This window comes from Acomys russatus, chromosome 22, assembly GCF_903995435.1.
Source record: "Acomys russatus chromosome 22, mAcoRus1.1, whole genome shotgun sequence".
NCBI lineage: Eukaryota > Metazoa > Chordata > Mammalia > Rodentia > Muridae > Acomys > Acomys russatus.
Genome location: NC_067158.1, coordinates 31611589 through 31629813, shown reverse-complemented (window position 1 = coordinate 31629813; position 18225 = coordinate 31611589). Strand labels below are relative to the sequence as shown.

The 18225-nt window shown below is 37.3% G+C and overlaps 1 pseudogene; it reads left to right on the top strand.

Moving 5' to 3' along the window:
- The first annotated feature begins 2516 nt into the window (after nt 1-2516).
- On the top strand, nt 2517-2696 carry LOC127206056 (uncharacterized; annotated as a pseudogene).
- Nucleotides 2697-18225: the final 15529 nt, after the last annotated feature.

Here is an 18225-nt window from a genome sequence, read left to right as displayed (position 1 = left end):
GCTACTATAGCATTAATTTGCTTCTTCTTTATAACGAGTAAGGTTGAGAATTTTAAAATGTGTTTATGTGGATATCTATTCTGTAACTTGCCTAATCAATATATTGTATTTTGTTAAATTATTTCATTTTTGTTCATGTGTAGATTGTGTGTGTATGTGTGTGTGTGCATGCGTGTGCATGTGTGTGTGTGTGTGTGTGTGTGTGTGTGTGTGTGTTTTGGTGCATGTATACCACATGTATGTGAGTACCTGCAGAGGCTAGAATAATGAATCATATCTCCTTAAGCTGCATTTATATTTTCTTATGATCTTCGAGCATGAGTGCTGTGATCCTCTGAAGCCTTAACCTCTGACCCATCTCTTTAAACCCACATGGATTTTCTTATACTTTGATTTTTACATTTAAACCCTTATCTTTGCTTGCCCTGTAACTCCTGAATCAGTCACAATGTCCACCACACAGATCTTCTGTTTGTTCTCTACTGTACCCTTTATACCTTTCAGATAACAGATGTTCGTTGTGTATTGAAGTTACTCAATAGATGTCTGTTTTATAAACTCCTTATTTTATCGTAGGGTATATCATCTATTAGTCATTTTAAAGAGTTGAGTAAGGACTTACAAAAATGATGATGTAGCTATTGCTGTCAGAATGTCAAGAGGAATTTGCTTAGCATTCGTTTTCTGTAGGCTCATAGGAAGAACCTTAAGTGTTAATCATAGGATGATACTGTCTTTTTGGGAGGTAACATCTTTATATTTAAGAACCGCATGAGATAGCTACACAAGAGCATCACATGAGAAATGTTGCTTCTACCTGCAAGGAACCTCTGGATCTGAGCATATTAAGGAAGGTTATTTGGGAAGGAACCACATATTTTGAATCTTAATTTATGAAGAAAACTATTAAAAGGCACTTTTTAAATCAGAAACATACAAAAGAACACAGAGAAAATTATATTTATCATATTTACCAACATGTATTTACACATCTATCATAGTACTTGCACACACTAGCCTGTAGTTATTTTTATATATTTTATTAATTTATTCATATAACATCTAAATTGTTATCCCATCCCTTGTATCCTTCCATTTCTATCTCCCTCTCACTCTAATTGTTGACATTATAACTATATCCTAATGTGTCTCAGAAATGAATGAGGATCTTACTGCCTATTGCAGTAACACTGGATTATACTTGCTGTAAAATCTAGCATCTGCCAAGTTCAGTCTGTGATTAATGCTAATGCCAGTTGCACATTGTCAACATACAGTGTGCACCTGCACACACAGTCCTGATGACAGGCACTATATATTACCTTCATATCAGCAAGGTTTGTTTCCAAACTTGGAACAGATTTTAACATATATTAACTCACAGTGTATGAATGTGGTACGTGCCAGTGTCAAAACATCTTGGATGGACATCTTTTGAAAACAGTACAGAAACACTTTAAAAGAACTCAGAGGCTATAGTTGAAATCATTAAGTACCATAGGTTTATCTGTTATAAGGATTTAGGTTGGTTATTGTTTTTATTTTTCTGTTTTTATTCTTACTGCCAAAGAATTCAGGCAGAGAAAAAATACATATTTAGAAAATCATTAAATTCATAGTCTTGGTTTGATGAAATATTGATAAAAGAGTGAAAATATATACCTTAGCTAAAATATTTATGTAGCACACACTCTGTTCTGATTTTCACCCTTTTCCTCATTTTGTACTCACTGTGACATGAAAGCTGTTGTTATGTTTTCTGTTATAGGTAAGTAAACAGAGAATCTACTCTCTGATAAATATCAAATGGACACTGCAAAGCATGGTCTCTTGTCTCCACAGGACTCCCCATTTCACAGGCTGTTTCCTGGGAAAGCTGTAAATACATGATAAGGTTCCACTAGAGAGCTTAAAATCAAAAGCCTTAGAATTACAGCTGGCTAAAAGCTAGCACCTTATGTTACTTAGCTTTGCATTGCTATGACAAAACATCTGAGAAAATACAAATAAAAACAGTAATGTTTGTTGGATCACATTTTAGAACACTCAATCCATCTCCTTTTTGTCATACCGCTGTGGGTCTGTGTTAGCACAATGGATTAGAGCCTATGAAGGAGGAGGAGGAGCAGCAGCAGTAGAGGGAAGAGGAGGAAGAGGAGGAGGGGGAGGAAGAAGAAGAAGGAGGAGGAGGAGAAGGAGAAAAGAAGGAGGAAGAGGACGAGGAGGAGAACAAGGAGGAGGAGGAGGAGGAGGACGAGGACGAGGACAAGGAAATAGCCAAGATTCCATTATCCTCATCAAAGACACAGCATTGCTACCCTAATTTCTTCCCACTAGAGTCCCCCTTCAACAACACTAAAAGTTCCAATACATCCTTGTTCTGATTGGATTTTATTGTCAACTCAACCCAACCTCATCACTAGGGAGGAGGAAGTCTCAATTTAGGTACTACCCAGATTCCAATATAATCTGTTTTTGAACCATCCATACACCATACCTAGAAATAATGTTTAACCACCACTCCTCGGCCTTTTTGCTGATATCAAGTGTAGCATCTGTTCTTATTAGATTAGTATCCAGCATATCCTCTAGGGACAATATAGTAAGTGGATTTTTGGAGGTTGGGAATTGATGGGAACTTGCTCTATCCTTTCCATATATAGACCTAGTATTGCAGTAGCTGCAGGAAAATCCAAAACTCAGGGGATAATATTGCTTAAATAAAAGAAAAAAAAAACTGATCTTTTAAACAGATACTGGGGCATTCCCTGCCTCAGGAAAGTTACTAACTAACCATTTAATCTAAGATGTTCATAACGGGTTCTCAAACAATTAAGAATAACTCATTTCCGTTGTGACACATATTCATCTTTTTTCTTCTTTTAATGGAAAAAATGTACTTTGGAGAGTTTATTATTTACCCAGTGTTTGAGCATCATAGGCACTTGCAACAACTGATGAACGTGTTGTGATTTTTATGACTCATCTCCCTTATGTTTGGTAGTCATGCTTAATTTGATCATTAGATTTATCATTGCATGCTGAAATAACATGTTTTGTGTTAGTAAAAATAGTTCATGAAAACACTTTAAAAATAAAGCAGAATGAACCTATTTTAAAACTATTATTTGTAAGTTATACTTACCATAAAATTTTCATTTCTATTTTCTATTTAGCTGATGAAGTAAAACTACATAAATTATATTTGACAACAAATATAAAATAATTCTAGTACATTTATAATTTTCTTACATTGAAATTTACTTTTTTGATGAAAAGGTATTCATTTCTACCAACCTTTAAGTAAATTTACAACTTATAAATATAAAAAGTTGGTGTATATAGGATAGCAATACAGCTGAAATGAACTTAATTTAAATTGTAAAATAATACATAGTAATTTTCCTCTCTCAAATCAACCATCTCATCAACATTCTTTCAGCGGTATATTATACAGTTACACTAAGTAAACCACCATCCTCAGGAAAAACAGGCAATGCTCTTAACTCCTGGGACATCTCTGTAGCCCCTAAAGCTATGTGCAGTTTTTCACACAGGCACTCATCAGTTTGGCCTCACTGTGTTTCACTGTCAGCAGATCATAATAGACTTTCTTGAATTGCTTTGTCAGTCACCATAAAACTTAGGGAAGGGACCATCTGCAGGAATTGACTAAAGTTCTGGTCAGAACACCAACACTCCTCTTTATTCTTAGCAGTTTAATGCTTGCCTGTATGGGTAATATAACCTCTTGAAATATTACTTTATCTTTATGGAGTGTTATCATCAGAGCCTGTGTAAGATGACGGCTCCTAATGCAAATGTTTATGAGAGTGGAGCAGCACTGGTGAGGCTCATGCTAACTTTCTCCTGTTATGTTTTTCCAACTTCGAGCTTAAGGCGTTTGCATTTGGCTCATGCCATGCTAAACTTAAGCTCAGCACATAGATGATAAAACTGAGACTCTGAAGACGGTGCCCATTTGATATCACCACACACTGTGGCTATTAGATACTCATGCGCTAACCACCAAAATAACAATGATACAAAGCATGTATTTTCTTCAAAGTCAGAGATCTCATTTAAGCCCATCTCTATCAATTACTTTCAGTCATATGACTTTGAAACTTTAAAACTGTTTTGTTTCCAGATTTATCACTTGTTGATTGATTTTGGTAAGAACACTTCCTTAAAATGTGCAATAATTGTACAAGAATGGAATATCAAACACATATATGATTTTTATGACCTTCAACATTATGATAGTCAATTTGGCATACCCATTAAATTCAAACTAAACATTTCATGAATAGTTATATTTCTGTTAAATGACATGAAATTCCATGGACACCACCAATGACAGTAACATACAACAATAGAACAAGCTTTAAATAAATCATAACAGAATAACCCTATGCAATAGAAATCCTTTATTTTCCTTATTCTCTATATTCATTGTGGATCCTGAAGTTATTTTGAATTTTAAGGTTTCCAGAAACCAAAGTGAAATAAATGCCCTCAATCCATCTTATTTATTACATCAATTTCTATCTACATAAGAAGTGTGTTTTAGAAGTAGCTTTCCTGTGGAATAGTTCAGGCAGCCCAAGAGTAGAAGACTTTCCAATGGACGCTTCTCAGTGCCAGTGCCTTTTCATGAACCTATCTCCCCATCATGCCCCCCACTTGCATTTTTTCATTTTCCAAAGGTGGGCTTGCCTCAATGTGACATAGACTTACATTTGTGGGCTCTCACACTCACACAAGAGAATTCTGCATCTCTGTGTGCCAGGCTGGTAACAAGATGTACATCACCCATTTAAATATACCAGCTGGAGTTCCTTGAGCCTGCTCTTGCTGGGGTAGCATTTTGCACTCCTGCACTTTTCCTTTAGCGTTTAGATATACCTAGATTTTGCCAGCCCTGGCAGTTTTTCAGTAACAATATATTTTTCTGACAGTTCCATTGAAAGAAAGTAAACCTTAACACCTTTCAACTCTGATATTGCCTTTGGCTCTCACATAGGCAGCTGTCATTATAGCTTCTATTTTGGGGGTTCAGGGATGCACAGAGTTTGGAAGAATGTACTGTGCCAGAAACCAACACAAATTGTATTCTATCTTTCTTCTGCATACTATCTGACAATAATTTCTGTCATTCTCTCATTCTTTGGCTTGCCTTAAATGCAATTGCCTACTTGAGTGGGACTCCTTGCTCCTTCAACAATATCTGATGCCCACAGTCTCCTCTTTGTTCCATCAACAGTGACCCAGTTTTTGTTTTGCTACCACCCAGAATAGAATTATGTTCCAAAGTTTACGCTGTTTTCTGTCAAGAATTCTTCCCTGACTTCATGCAACTGCTTCTCAGATTTTTATTGAAACATCACATCCTTGAGAGAATTTTGATGAATTCCTAGTCTACCTTGACTATTGAGATACTTTCACCCAAAGCAAATTCTGTGTAAACCATACATTTGTCTTCCGTTTGTTTTGTTTTGATTTGTGAAATTGTTACACTTAAGGAGTTATATATTGGCTGTTTCTTACTCTTGTTTTAGAACTCATATTCCATGGCTATAAAAAAAACTTCTAAACATATTTTGTTTGTTTTAACTTCTAAAGGATAATAGGGTCTGATACATTGTGAAAACTCTGTAGATATGTAATTGATCATTATTTGATTTCAGCATGTAGTTTTCAACTCAGTAATATCTTGAATCTCACCAAATACAGTCTTTTGATGTAATATTCAATTGAGTATGAGAGGAGCAGGTATCACATATTTTGTTAGTGTTTCCATCTAGACACACCAGCCTTATGTATTAGGGCAGTTATTTTTTATTAATTTAGTCATATTACATCTCAATGGTTATCCCCTCCCTTTTATCCTGCCGTTCCTCCTTCCCTCCCATTTTCCCCTTACTCCCCTCCCCTATGACTGTGACTGAGGGGGACTTCCTCCTCCTGTATGTGCTCAGAGGGTATCAAGTCTCTTCTTGGTAGCCTGCTATCCTCCCTCTGAGTGCCACCAGGCCTCCCCTTAGGGCAGTTATATAACTATTGCCTAATTGAGTGGAAGTGATCCAGTATCATATTGTTTTGAAACAGGGATGAGTCTGTCACTATTCATCTATCTCTTCAGGTTATGTCTTACCATACTGGAGGGCATTTTACAATGTGGACATAGAGGCAAAAGTCATTACACTACACACACATGCCTGTGTGGACTGCACAATGAACTTAGTAGGGCTGAGGAGCTACATATTTGTTGTTAAGATGTTTGTCATAGCATAAAGCTTACTTTACCTAGCAGAGTGAAAGGCGAAGGTGGGTAAGAGGATATTGAGAGTCAGACTCAGCTTCAGTTATGTCTGAGCCTCTAAAGTGCAGAGATCAAGTGTAAACATGTATGCATTTCTCGGTGATATTGTTAAAAATCAGGGGGGATGAAGGTTGCATTAAATTCTAGCTTAAAGCTGAGCTTCCAATTGCCATTTGTCTTGTCTCCAAATGCACAATAAAATATAGATTCTTTCCACCCAATCCAAAGCTTGGCTTAATGATGGATGGATCCTGACACCTACACACTCATCACTTTATAACTTAAATAGCTGGTATTGACTATACTTTTGGATGTCAGAATTGTACTAAGAATAATTATAAATAAATACTCTTTTCTTACAAGAGCAGATCATGTTCCAGTAATGTCAAGGGATAATTTTATTTAATGAATTTTAACAAACTATTATAATGTTAAATATTTGTTATAGTATTTTTAATTATGACATATTATATTATGATATTTATAAATTATAACATGTATTGAAGCAAAGTTTTTTTTATAAAATATGGCTTTAATTCAAATATATTCTCCTGCTAAATGGACTTTTTTCATGTATCCTCCTAGCGATGCAAGTCTGAGTAACAGAGATGTCAAAAATCTGAAAGTGCTCATGTCTCTCATGTAAGTGACATCATTTCCTTATCCCCCTTTTCAAAAGATGCTCTTTATGTCATCTATACATCTTTATTTATATCTAATACAAGTGCATCTTGTGTGAATAGTTTTTCAAGAATTAATGACATGTTTAGTCATGATGCATCTTTTTTCTTCAATCATTTTCAATCCATGGCTGGTTGAATCCATAATCCAAGAGTATAATATCCTCATCTCTGTCTACAGGCATGCACACAGTGTGTTTGCATGCAGGTAAAACAGACTTGATCAAAATCGTATGTTCTTGAGTAATAACATTCATGGTTCTGGCTAGAAGCATAAGTGATGCTATTATTTTGCTTCATTTCTTTCCTTCTCTAGGGATAACCAAAAATACAATTGATATTCATTTAAAACATCTTTCCAACCTCTGTGATTATCAGTTTTCATCTATGACTTTTTCCAGCTCTTATTTTCAATGTGTGCTATTTTGATATTATATTATTTATATCACACTCTTGGATTATGGAAGCAAAGTTTTTTTAATTTTTAATTTTTTATAATTTATTCACATTACGTCCTCACTCGTATCTTCCCTCTCCCATCATCCCTTTCCTCTTCCTCCTTATTCCTCTCCCCTAGTCTTCTGACAGGAGGAGCCTTCTCCTCTAATATCCGACCACAGCCTATCAGGTCTCATTAGGATAGCCTGCATCCTCATCCTGTGTGACCACACAAGGCTGCCCCTCCAAGGATAAGTGATCAAATCACTGACACCAGATTCCATGTCAGGGGTAGTCCCTGCTCCCCTTACTAGGGAATCCATGTGGAAAATGAGCCACCCATTGGCTACATCTAAACAGGGGACCAGCCTTAACTAAAATATAAGGGATAAAATCTGATTTTTTGCCTATGTATAAAGACGTTGTGAGAACTTCAACTGCTTCACTCTTTTGTTTCCAGACTCAGTGCCATTCAAGTTCCCTCAGATCTAGCTTTCTTTCTATCTTCTTCTGGAGAACACCACCCAGATTTACATAGGGAGCTTTCATTCCTGAGCCAAGGATTTCAAACTCAATCGATCCAAGAACTTTTCTAGGAAGTCATCTCCACACTGACTGGCCCTTTCTAATATTCACCTCACAAAGATTGTAGAAAGTTCTTGCATGAGGACACAACTCACAACAGTTTTCTTCATTATCATGCAGTGGTCTATACCCTTATCTTCATAAAAGTCCAAGCAACTCAAGATAAAGTCTCTCACATCCTCTGCCCCATGTTGTACTTAGAGTGCTTTTCCATGCTATGAAAGATCTAGATGAAATGGATCCTTTTGTGCCTATTAGATATTCTTGCTCCTCAACAAGTTATGACTATTCATAGAAGGAGAGAGGTTGTGGAATTAGACAAAACTTGATATGACCATCATCAGCATTCTAAGGATTTTCCCTTAACTTCTTAGATTATATGTAAGAAATTGAATATACATATATGAGCAAGATTTTTAAATTAATTTTTATTTTAAAACTTAATCATAAATTAGGTATTTCATTTTATGAAAGTTTGACTTGCATTTTTCTCCCAGGTAGTCTCACTTGATTTTGCTTGAGTCAAATTGTTTTATTCCTATTGTAGCTCCTTAACAAATCAATTCCATAAGTCCTAAATTGTCTTGTTAAAATATATATAGTGAGTTGAGTTAGGGAGAGAACTCAGATGAAAAAGTGTTTATCCCACAAGCATGAGGACTTGGCTTGCATGCACAGCACTTACGCATAAATGTCAAGCATGGTGTAGGTACCTTCAATGCCAGGACTAAGGAGATGGGGTCAGGAGGATGAAACTTATTAGCTTGCTTGACCAGCAGGTATAGCTGAATAGGCAAGGTCCATGAGAGACACTACAAAAGGTGAAGTGAAGAGTGATTGAAGAAGACATCCACTGCCCTACCTCTCGCCTCCATAAACACGCAGATAAACATGGAGCACCCCTGTAGAGATATGGTCACTAAATATAATACATGAGTGTATGGATCCGACTCCTTCTTGTGTCCTCTGTGGACACCTGCTTGTATGTGGTATTTAACGTATATAGTACACGAACATAATAAGTACCTGTATGTGTATGTCTGCATAGTGTCAAATTGAGTAAAGTCAACACAACTCACCTCAATCTATAAATGCAGTCTACCACCAAACAATAATTTTACACTCTTGAAGATGTCTACATTCACATTTCTCTTTCCCCTCTTTACACTCATGAATTCAACCATTCAAAAATTTATAAAATAATTATCAAATATCTTCTGCTTTTCAGCGCTGTGGTTGATATTATGAAGTTTAAAAATCACTGCCACTTCACAATATAAGATTAAGACATTTATATTTAATGGAAAGCATAACATTACACTGTGATGTTCCTGTGTTCACAACTGGAGCATATCAGCCTAAAGAAGGGTTTGAGGGAGTCTGCTAATTCCCTTCTATGTTTTGGGGCTGGATTACTGAATGAGGTGATGTTTGAATGGGTGGAAAACTTAACAACCTGCTTCTTAGATATGATGGAGACGAAAACTTTGATTATAATAGCATGCTTAAAAACAACATAGACAATATTCATGAGAAATTAATATCTCTGAGAAATTATTTAGAGGCTAGGTTAACAAGAATTTAAATAGTGAAGTAAGGGAGAGAGCAATAAAGAATGAGCAAACATCAGCTTTTGGCAATGATAGCTTTTTTAAAAAAAATACGATTTCTTTTCTTATTTAAGTAGGTTATTCAGATTACATCTCATTTGTTATACCCTCACTTGTATCTTCCTGTTACCACTCTCTCCCTCTTTTATCTTACTCACTTCCCCTAGGTCTATGATAGAAGGGGACTGTCCCCCACTATAAGATCATATCCTATCAGGTCTCATCCTGGCAGCCTGCTGACTCTTCCTCTGAGCGTAACAAGGTCTCCTCACTAACAGAAAGTGGTCAAATGGGGGTCTCCAGAGCTCATGTCCAAGTCAGTTCCTGCTCTCCGCACAACTGTGGAGAATGTTGTGTCCATTGCCTAAATCTGGTCAAGGATTCTAGGTTTAGTGCATGACAGCTTTGTTCTGAGACAGGAATTTGAAAATAAATAATATGGTGTTTAAGACATATGCTAAGTTCAGTTACATACTGGTTTTCTTTTGAGGGCTATTTAGGAATCCAAAGAGAGAAGGCTAGTAGAAACTGGATATATAGATTCTACTGAGAATATTCACAACTGGAAAATATAATGAGAAAATAAATGGATTAAAATTGTTGATATAAGTAGATATATTTCCTAGGGAGCTAATGAGCAATCTGGCTCAGTGGTTAAGAGTACCTGCTGCTCTTCCAGATGATTTTGATTCGAGTCCCAGAACCCAGATAACAACCCACAACTGTCTGTGGCTACAGCCCCAAAGGATCCAATATCTTCATCTGGCTTCCATGGGTGTTTCTTGCAGCTGCTGTACAAACATGCATACACACAAAATATCATACACATAATTTTGTGTTTAATTTCCTACAAAAATGTCATGAGAAACTGGTGTAAAACTACTAGAAATCCTCTCATCTAGACGGAATAAAAAGAGATGAAAAGGACCAACAGAAAATACTGTAGTAAATACATGAAAGGGGCCTCCTGGCTTTGAGAGTAGAAGATCTACTTAATGTGAGAGTGTCTGTCATATGTTTGACATTCCCTGGATGTCAAGATGAACTTGTGGCCACTATGAAACCATGATTAATAGCACAGGGATACTTATAGCCCATAAAGAGTGGAGTTTATGACCAGATAAAACAAAGCAGAGACTAAGGGAATATAATCAATGCCTGACCCAACCCAAGACCCACACCATGGAAGAAAGCCAACCCCTGACACTATTAATTATACTCTACTATTAGTGCAGACAGGAGTCTATCAGAGTTGTCCTTTGAGAGACTCCACCCAGCAGCTATTAGTAACAGGTGCTGAGTCACAAAGCCAAACATTGGGTGAAGCATAGGAAGTTTAGTGGAAAAGTGGTATAAGTGGGAGAGAAAAGGAGCTAGATTTGACAGGAGCTCTACAAGAAGACCAAAAAACATGATTAGTCAGCGCCAAGAGAAGCCTGTGGAGCCTGAAGCACCAACCAAATACCATGCATGGACTGGACCTAGGTCTTTTACATATATGTATCTTATGGGAAGCTCAGGCTTCATGTGGGTCCACTAGTAAGGGGGGTGGGGTGGAGGCTGTCTCTGACTTCAACTCTGTTGCCTACTTTTCAATCACTTTCCCCTGAGGGGAAGGCCTTACCAGGCCTCAGGGGAAGAGGATTAACTCAATCCTGATGTGACTTGTTGAGCTGGGATGGGTGGGTAGGAGAGCTTCCCTTTTCTGGGGAATAGAGGAGGAGGAAAGAAGGAAGGAAAGGGGACTGGAAGAAGAGGAAGGAGGGCCACTGACTGGTATGTAAAAGGAATTAATTAATTGATAATAAAAACAGAGGAAGGATGGGAAGGAGCAGTTAAAGGAGAGAGCTCAGAGACAAATGGTGAAGTGTAGATTACTCTAATAATATCCCAGAGGCAATAACAATACTGAGATCAGATAAGCTCTTGTAAGAAAATGTCCAAGATGCCCAGGCTGTGATGTATTTATATTTTTACCTTGTATTGTTTTGTCCTGTAAGGGATTGAACACATGCCTATGCCAATCAAAAAGTAATTTCTGAGCCCATCTTCTATCAAATTCTCTATCATGATCATAAGCAAACCCTAGATTTCAGAAGTCATCTTGTATTTTCATTTCTTCTTGAGTAAGCTCCACTACCATACAGGAATTTCTGTACTTGAAGTCTGTGTTACTTTTAATTCATTTCAAAACATTTCTTGGTAACCTGGAACTTCCTATAAGGCCACAGTGTTATCTTGCAGGTCTGAAGTTGGTAATGTATAAATCTCAGATTGAATATACCAATTTTTAATACTATTTTAACAATTTTCTTTAAACATGTCATTAAAAAAAAACATGCTATGAATTGATGTCTATAATCTTCATCCTTCCAAGAAAGGTTCCCCAATAAAAATTAGTAAAATAAATACACACAAAAAGCAGAAAGTGTCCATTGGTTAGTTTCGGTCAGACAGTTATTTTTCCTAATTTATTGTTTGGATTCTAGCACTATCTTATTGAGAAATTTTTAAATAAAATACTCTGTCTTGGGATCTTTTTTTACAAAATCACAATTTAATGCTTGCATATTATATACTTAAATTAAAAAAGAGACAATTTCATTCTATGTATCCAATTATGTTTCTTAATAAAGTAGAAATATGAGAATGAAAAAGCTACTAGATGGTTGTATGTTCACAGACATAGTTAGTAGTGATAACAATATTTATGAGATAGAAGGAAGCCAAATATGTCAGAGAGAGAGAGAGAGAGAGAGAGAGAGAGAGAGAGAGAGAGAGAGAGAGAGAGACAGAGACAGAGACAGAGAGACAGAGACAGACAGAATGACAGGCAGAAAGAAAGACAGATACACAGAAAAAAGACAGAGATAGAAATTCCTCCATTAAGAGTTGTTCTGAAAGTCTGAGGCATGTCCACCACATCAGCTTTTCAAAAATCATGCAAAGAATTTGAATGTTTGTCATCTATAAAAGTGTCTTAGAAAGTGAGGAACTAACTGACACCAGGAGAAGATACTAAAGACTGTATGTAGTCTTTTTCCACTCTGGAGACTAAAATGAACACTTTCCTAGAATGAATGTTATCTCGTAGTATAGTTGCATAATTGCACACATTCCACCAGGGGTGGCTCTTACCACTCAAAAGGTGTTGCTTGAATTTGATTAAAATACTACATAACTTTTCTGAGAAGGAGGGGCAGGGGCTGAGAAGGAGGCTAGGAAGGAGGCTGGAATCAGGCTATAAAGTGTGTTTGTGTGTGAGGGAGAGAGAGGGGGGGCGGATGGAGGGAGGGAGAGAGAGAGGGGAGAGAGAGAGAGAGAGAGAGAGAGAGAGAGAGAGAGAGAGAGAGGGAGGAGGAGGAGGAATGAAAGACTTCAATACTGACTTCTGATAACCAAAAATTTCTTTCATGGCTTTATTGTTCTTGATTTATTTATTATAACAATAAAATAAATAGAGTTACATAAGTAAAAGAGAATGGATTTATCACTCAGAGTTAGAACAAGGTAGTATAGGGTCCACAGGCAGCTGCCACCCCCAGGAACATAGGGATTTGAGCCATTTCCCAACATTCTTAGCATTAGTTTCCTCAGAGACAAACTGCACCACATGAGTGACAAGTTCTTGAGTTATTAGTAAGTTATACATGTATACTGTCATGTCACATCATTGGTGAATACTGATATGTTGACTTCTTCCTTTCCAATTAGTATCTCTTTTATCTCCTTTACTTGTCTTATTGCTTTAGCTAGGACTTCAACTACTACGTTGAAGAAATACAGAGAGAGAGACAGAGAGAGAGAGAGAGAGAGAGACAGAGAGAGACAGAGACAGAGACAGAGAGAGACAGAGAGAGAGAGAGAGAGAGAGAGAGAGAGAGAGAGAGAGAGAGAGAGAGAGAGAGAGAGAGAGAGAACAGCCTCGTTGTGTCCCTGGTTTCAGTATAATAGATTCAAGTTTCTCTATTTAGTTTGATGTTAGCTTGCTGTATATTGCCTTCACTATGCTTGGTAAGTGCCTTGTATTTCTGATCTCTCCAAAACTTTTAACATGAGGGATTTTGTCAAAGGCTATTTCAGCATCTAAGGAGATTATCATGTGGATTTTTTTTCAGTTTGTTTATACAAGTGATTACATTAATGGATTTCCATATACTGTACCATCCCTGCATGCATGGCATAAAGACTACTTGGTCATAATGAATGATATTTTTTATGTGTTCTTGGATTCAGTATTCAAGTATTTTATTGACTATTTTTGCATCAATGTTCATGAAGAAAATTGGTCTAAAATTATCTTTCTTTGTTGGGTCTTTGTGTAGTTTAGGTGTGAAAGTGACTGTGGTTTCATAGAATGAATTTGGTAATATTCCTTCTGTTTCTATTTTGTGAAACAGTTTGAAAAGAATTGATATTGCTCCCAAACCAGAAACACTAAATGTGTTAGCAGAAAAAGTGGGGAGGAGCCTTGAGCTCATTGGCACGGGAGACAACTCCCTGAACAGAACACCAACAGCTCAGGCTCTAAGATCGACAATTAATAAGTGAGACCTCACGAAACTGAAAAACTTCTGGAAGGCAAAGACGCTGTCAATGGAATGAAAAGACAGCTTACAGACTAGGAGAAGGTCTTCACCAACTCTCTATCTGACCAAGGGTTAATATTTAAAATATATATAAAGAACTAAAGAAATTAAACACCACCAAACTGAATTATTCAATTAAAAAAATTGGGTACAGAACTAAACAGATGATTCTCAACAGAGGAATTTTGAATGGCCGAGTAACAATTAAAGAAATGCTCAACATCTGTCGTCATCAAGGAAATGTAAATCAAAATGACTCTGAGATTACATCTTACACTTATCGGAATGGTTAAGATAAAAAAAAAAAAAACTCAAGTGGCAGCACATGCTGGTGAGGATGTGGAGAAAAGGGAACACTCCTCCATTGAAATTTGTAGGCAAATGGATGGAATTAGAAATGATCATCCTGAGGTAACCCAGACCAAGAAGGACATGATGTGTCTATGAGCTACATAATATAGGATAACCATACTACAATACACAGACCTAAAGAAGCTAAATAACAAGGAGAACCCTAGGGAGAATTCTTAATTCTCACTCAGAAGGGTAAATAGAATAGATACAGGAAGCAGTTGAAGAGAAGGAACAGGAAGGGAGCCTACCGTAGAGGTCCTCTAAAATACTCCACCCAGCAAGGGATCCAAGCAAATGCTGAGACTCATAGCCAAACTTCAGTGTGGAGCTCTGGGAGTCTATTTTTTTTTAATACTTTTAATTTATTACATATGTACAAAACAAACTACATACAGCAGGGAGAACCCTGTGACAATCATGAGAATAATGAGTTCTATACATGTTACATTCATAGTGACTTGGCCATCTACATCGACCCATTTGAAGTAAGTGTCTTTCCTATCTTGTTGGGTCTGAATTTCTGAATGAGATTCAATATCTATCCTATCTCAACTCTAATAGCTTAACATCTTTAACTTAATCTAAAACGTCTTGTCCCCTAATCAACTGACCTTCGTTGTAAAACTATATTATCTTGTTTTCAATGCCCCTCAGAGACTTGAGAAGGAATAAAACTTAAATTCCTGAATGAACCAGCTGTGTGAGCTAGCAGCTTTCAAAATGTACAAATTGACTTAAGACAGTTTACTGCCTGACCAGTCACCCAATACACTTTATAACATTGGAGTCTCATCTTCAGCTTTCTGGCCTAAGGGAGTCTTATGGAAGAGTTGGGGAATAGAATGACCTGAAAGACACAGTAGCTCTACAAGAAGACCAAAGGAGCCAACAAATCTACAAGAAGACCAAAGGAGCCAACAAATCTACAAGAAGACCAAAGGAGCCAACAAATCTACAAGAAGACCAAAGGAGCCAACAAATCTGGGCCCTGTGAATGTATATATGCCCTTTTAGCAGCAAATGTGTGCATATGTTAGAAATGAGCACAAAAAAAAAAAAAAAAAAAAAAAAAATGCAGCAGCAGCAACAACAACAACAACAAAATAAAAACACCAAAAAAATAAACAAACCACTGGAGCTAGCCAGCAGCTACAGATTTGGTCTGCTGGGGTCCATTCATCAATACATATTTTTAAAACTTCTGATTCTAGTTTTATATCTGATATCAATTTGTCAAGCCTAGGCATTGACTGGCAACAATCATTGCATAGTAAAGTTCATACAGCCTATATCTTAATGTAAATATTAAATTGCAAATAAGATTTCTGGCTCACACACAAAATTCTTACACAAAAGAGATCAGCAGGGCTTATCCTTCTGAAGGCCGTTCTTATCCAGTGTATGGGCATCTGAAAGTGTGTCAGCTTTTTAGCTCAGAGAACTGATAGCTATTCCCTGGAAATTTATGACATTTCCAAATTACCAGCCACATTGGCAGGTCTCTCTGGTGACTAGCCAGACTTCTCCAGGCAATATCCTTCTTTAAGTGTCCTTGCAAACTGTAACAAAGGCCTTTAGCTATAATAGGAATAAGATTAAATGGTCCTATAGCTATTCTGTGACATTAACAATCACCTTCAGGATTCTGGATAAAGTTGCCTTTCTTTAAAAGCAGATGTTGTAGCTTTTTACAAATAACAATTCACACATTTTTCTTTTTTTTTTCTTTTCTTTTTTTTTTTTTTCATTCAGTAGCCTTTTTTTTTCTGTGTGTGTGGTTTTTTTTTTAATTTTTTTTTTATTAATTTATTCTTGTTACATCTCAATGTTCATCCCATCCCTTGTATCCTCCCATTCCTCCCCCCCCCCCATTTTCCCATTATTCCCCTCCCCTATGACTGTTCTTGAGGGGGATTACCTCCCCCTGTATATTCTCATAGGGTATCAAGTCTCTTCTTGGCTACCAGCTGTCCTTCCTCTGAGTGCCACCAGGTCTCCCCCTCCAGGGGACATGGTCAAATGTGAGGCACCAGAGTACGTGAGAAAGTCGTATCACACTCTCCACTCAACTGTGGAGAATATTCTGACCATTGGCTAGATCTGGGAAGGGGTTTAAAGTTTACCTCCTGTATTGTCCTTGGCTGGTGCCTTAGTTTGAGCGGGACCCCTGGGCCCAAATCTGCCTATCATATTGTTCTACTTGTAGATTTCTAGGACCCTCTGCATCCTTTTATTTTGCTATTCTCCCATGTGTCTCTCATTTAGAGTCCCAATAGGATGCCCTCCCCTCTGTCCCAGTTTCCTGGTAAGTGAAGGCTTTCGTGGGACATGTCCCTTGGGCTAGTATGCAGATATAAGTGATTATATACCATTTGATTCTTTCTGCTTCTGGGTTAACTCACTCATTATGATCATTTCTAGCTCAATCCATTTATCCACAAATTTTGGGAATTCCTTGTTTTTAATAGCTGAGCAGTATTCCATAGTGTATATGTACCACAGTTTCTTTATCCACTCTTCTACTGAGGGACACTTAGGCTGTTTCCATGTTCTGGCTATTATGAATAAGGCTGCTATGAACATGGTTGAGCAAATTTTCTTGTTGTGTGCTGGAGCATCTTCTGGGTATATTCCAAGGAGTGGAATAGCTGGGTCTTGAGGAAGCCCTATTCCCATTTTTCTGAGATAGCACCAGATAGATTTCCAAAGTGGCTGTACTAGTTTGCATTCCCACCAGCAATGAAGGAGTGTTCCTCTCTCCCCACATCCTCGCCAGCATGTGGTGTCGCTTGAGTTTTTGATCTTAGCCATTCTGATGGGTGTAAGATGGAATCTCAGAGTTGTTTTGATTTGCATTTCCCTGATGACTAAGGAGGTTGAGCATTTCTTTAAGTGTTTCTCAGCCATTTGATATTCCTCTGTGGTTTTTTAAATTATTATTATTAATTAGTTTTTTACATCCTGATTTTGTCTAGAATTGACTGGCTTGATCTCGGTAGTTCTCCTATGATTGCTTCCCTGTTTGGACAATGTTAAATGTAATCTGGGTCAGAAAGGGCTCTGTTTACTGGTCAGGGTTTCTCTGGCATGGCTGAACACATACAACCGGAAGCAGATGCTTCCCAGGCTTAATCTCACAGTTTTAGGCCCCTTTATTTTGGGCCAGTGGTGAGGCGTTGCGTCAGGGCAAGTAACCATATGAAGGAAGCTGTTTACCTCACGGTGCACATGAAGCAGAGAGCAAGGAAGAGTAGAGGGCCTAGCATAACCTGCAAAGAAATATTCTCAGTGACTGTTATCTGAGAAGTTTCCAGAACTATTTAAAAATAGCAGCACCAAGTGTTCAACACATGAGCATATGCAGAGCATTTCATATTCAAACCTTAACACTCCCCTCTCCCTTCTGGAATTTCTTTAAACTACAGAGTTCTCTTCATTGTGGAATTCCAACCTACAAAGCATCAGGACAGAGAAAAATTCCCAGGCGAACTCAGAAGACTTCAAACATCTTCTAAACTGTTTTTTTTTTTTTTTTTTTTTTTTATGTCTCCATGGAGACATCTGTACCTAATGTGCAGTATGTATTTGTATGTGTTTGTTCAGTTATATACTGTTTCTTTAGAAAAGAGCAAGTGTGTGTTGTG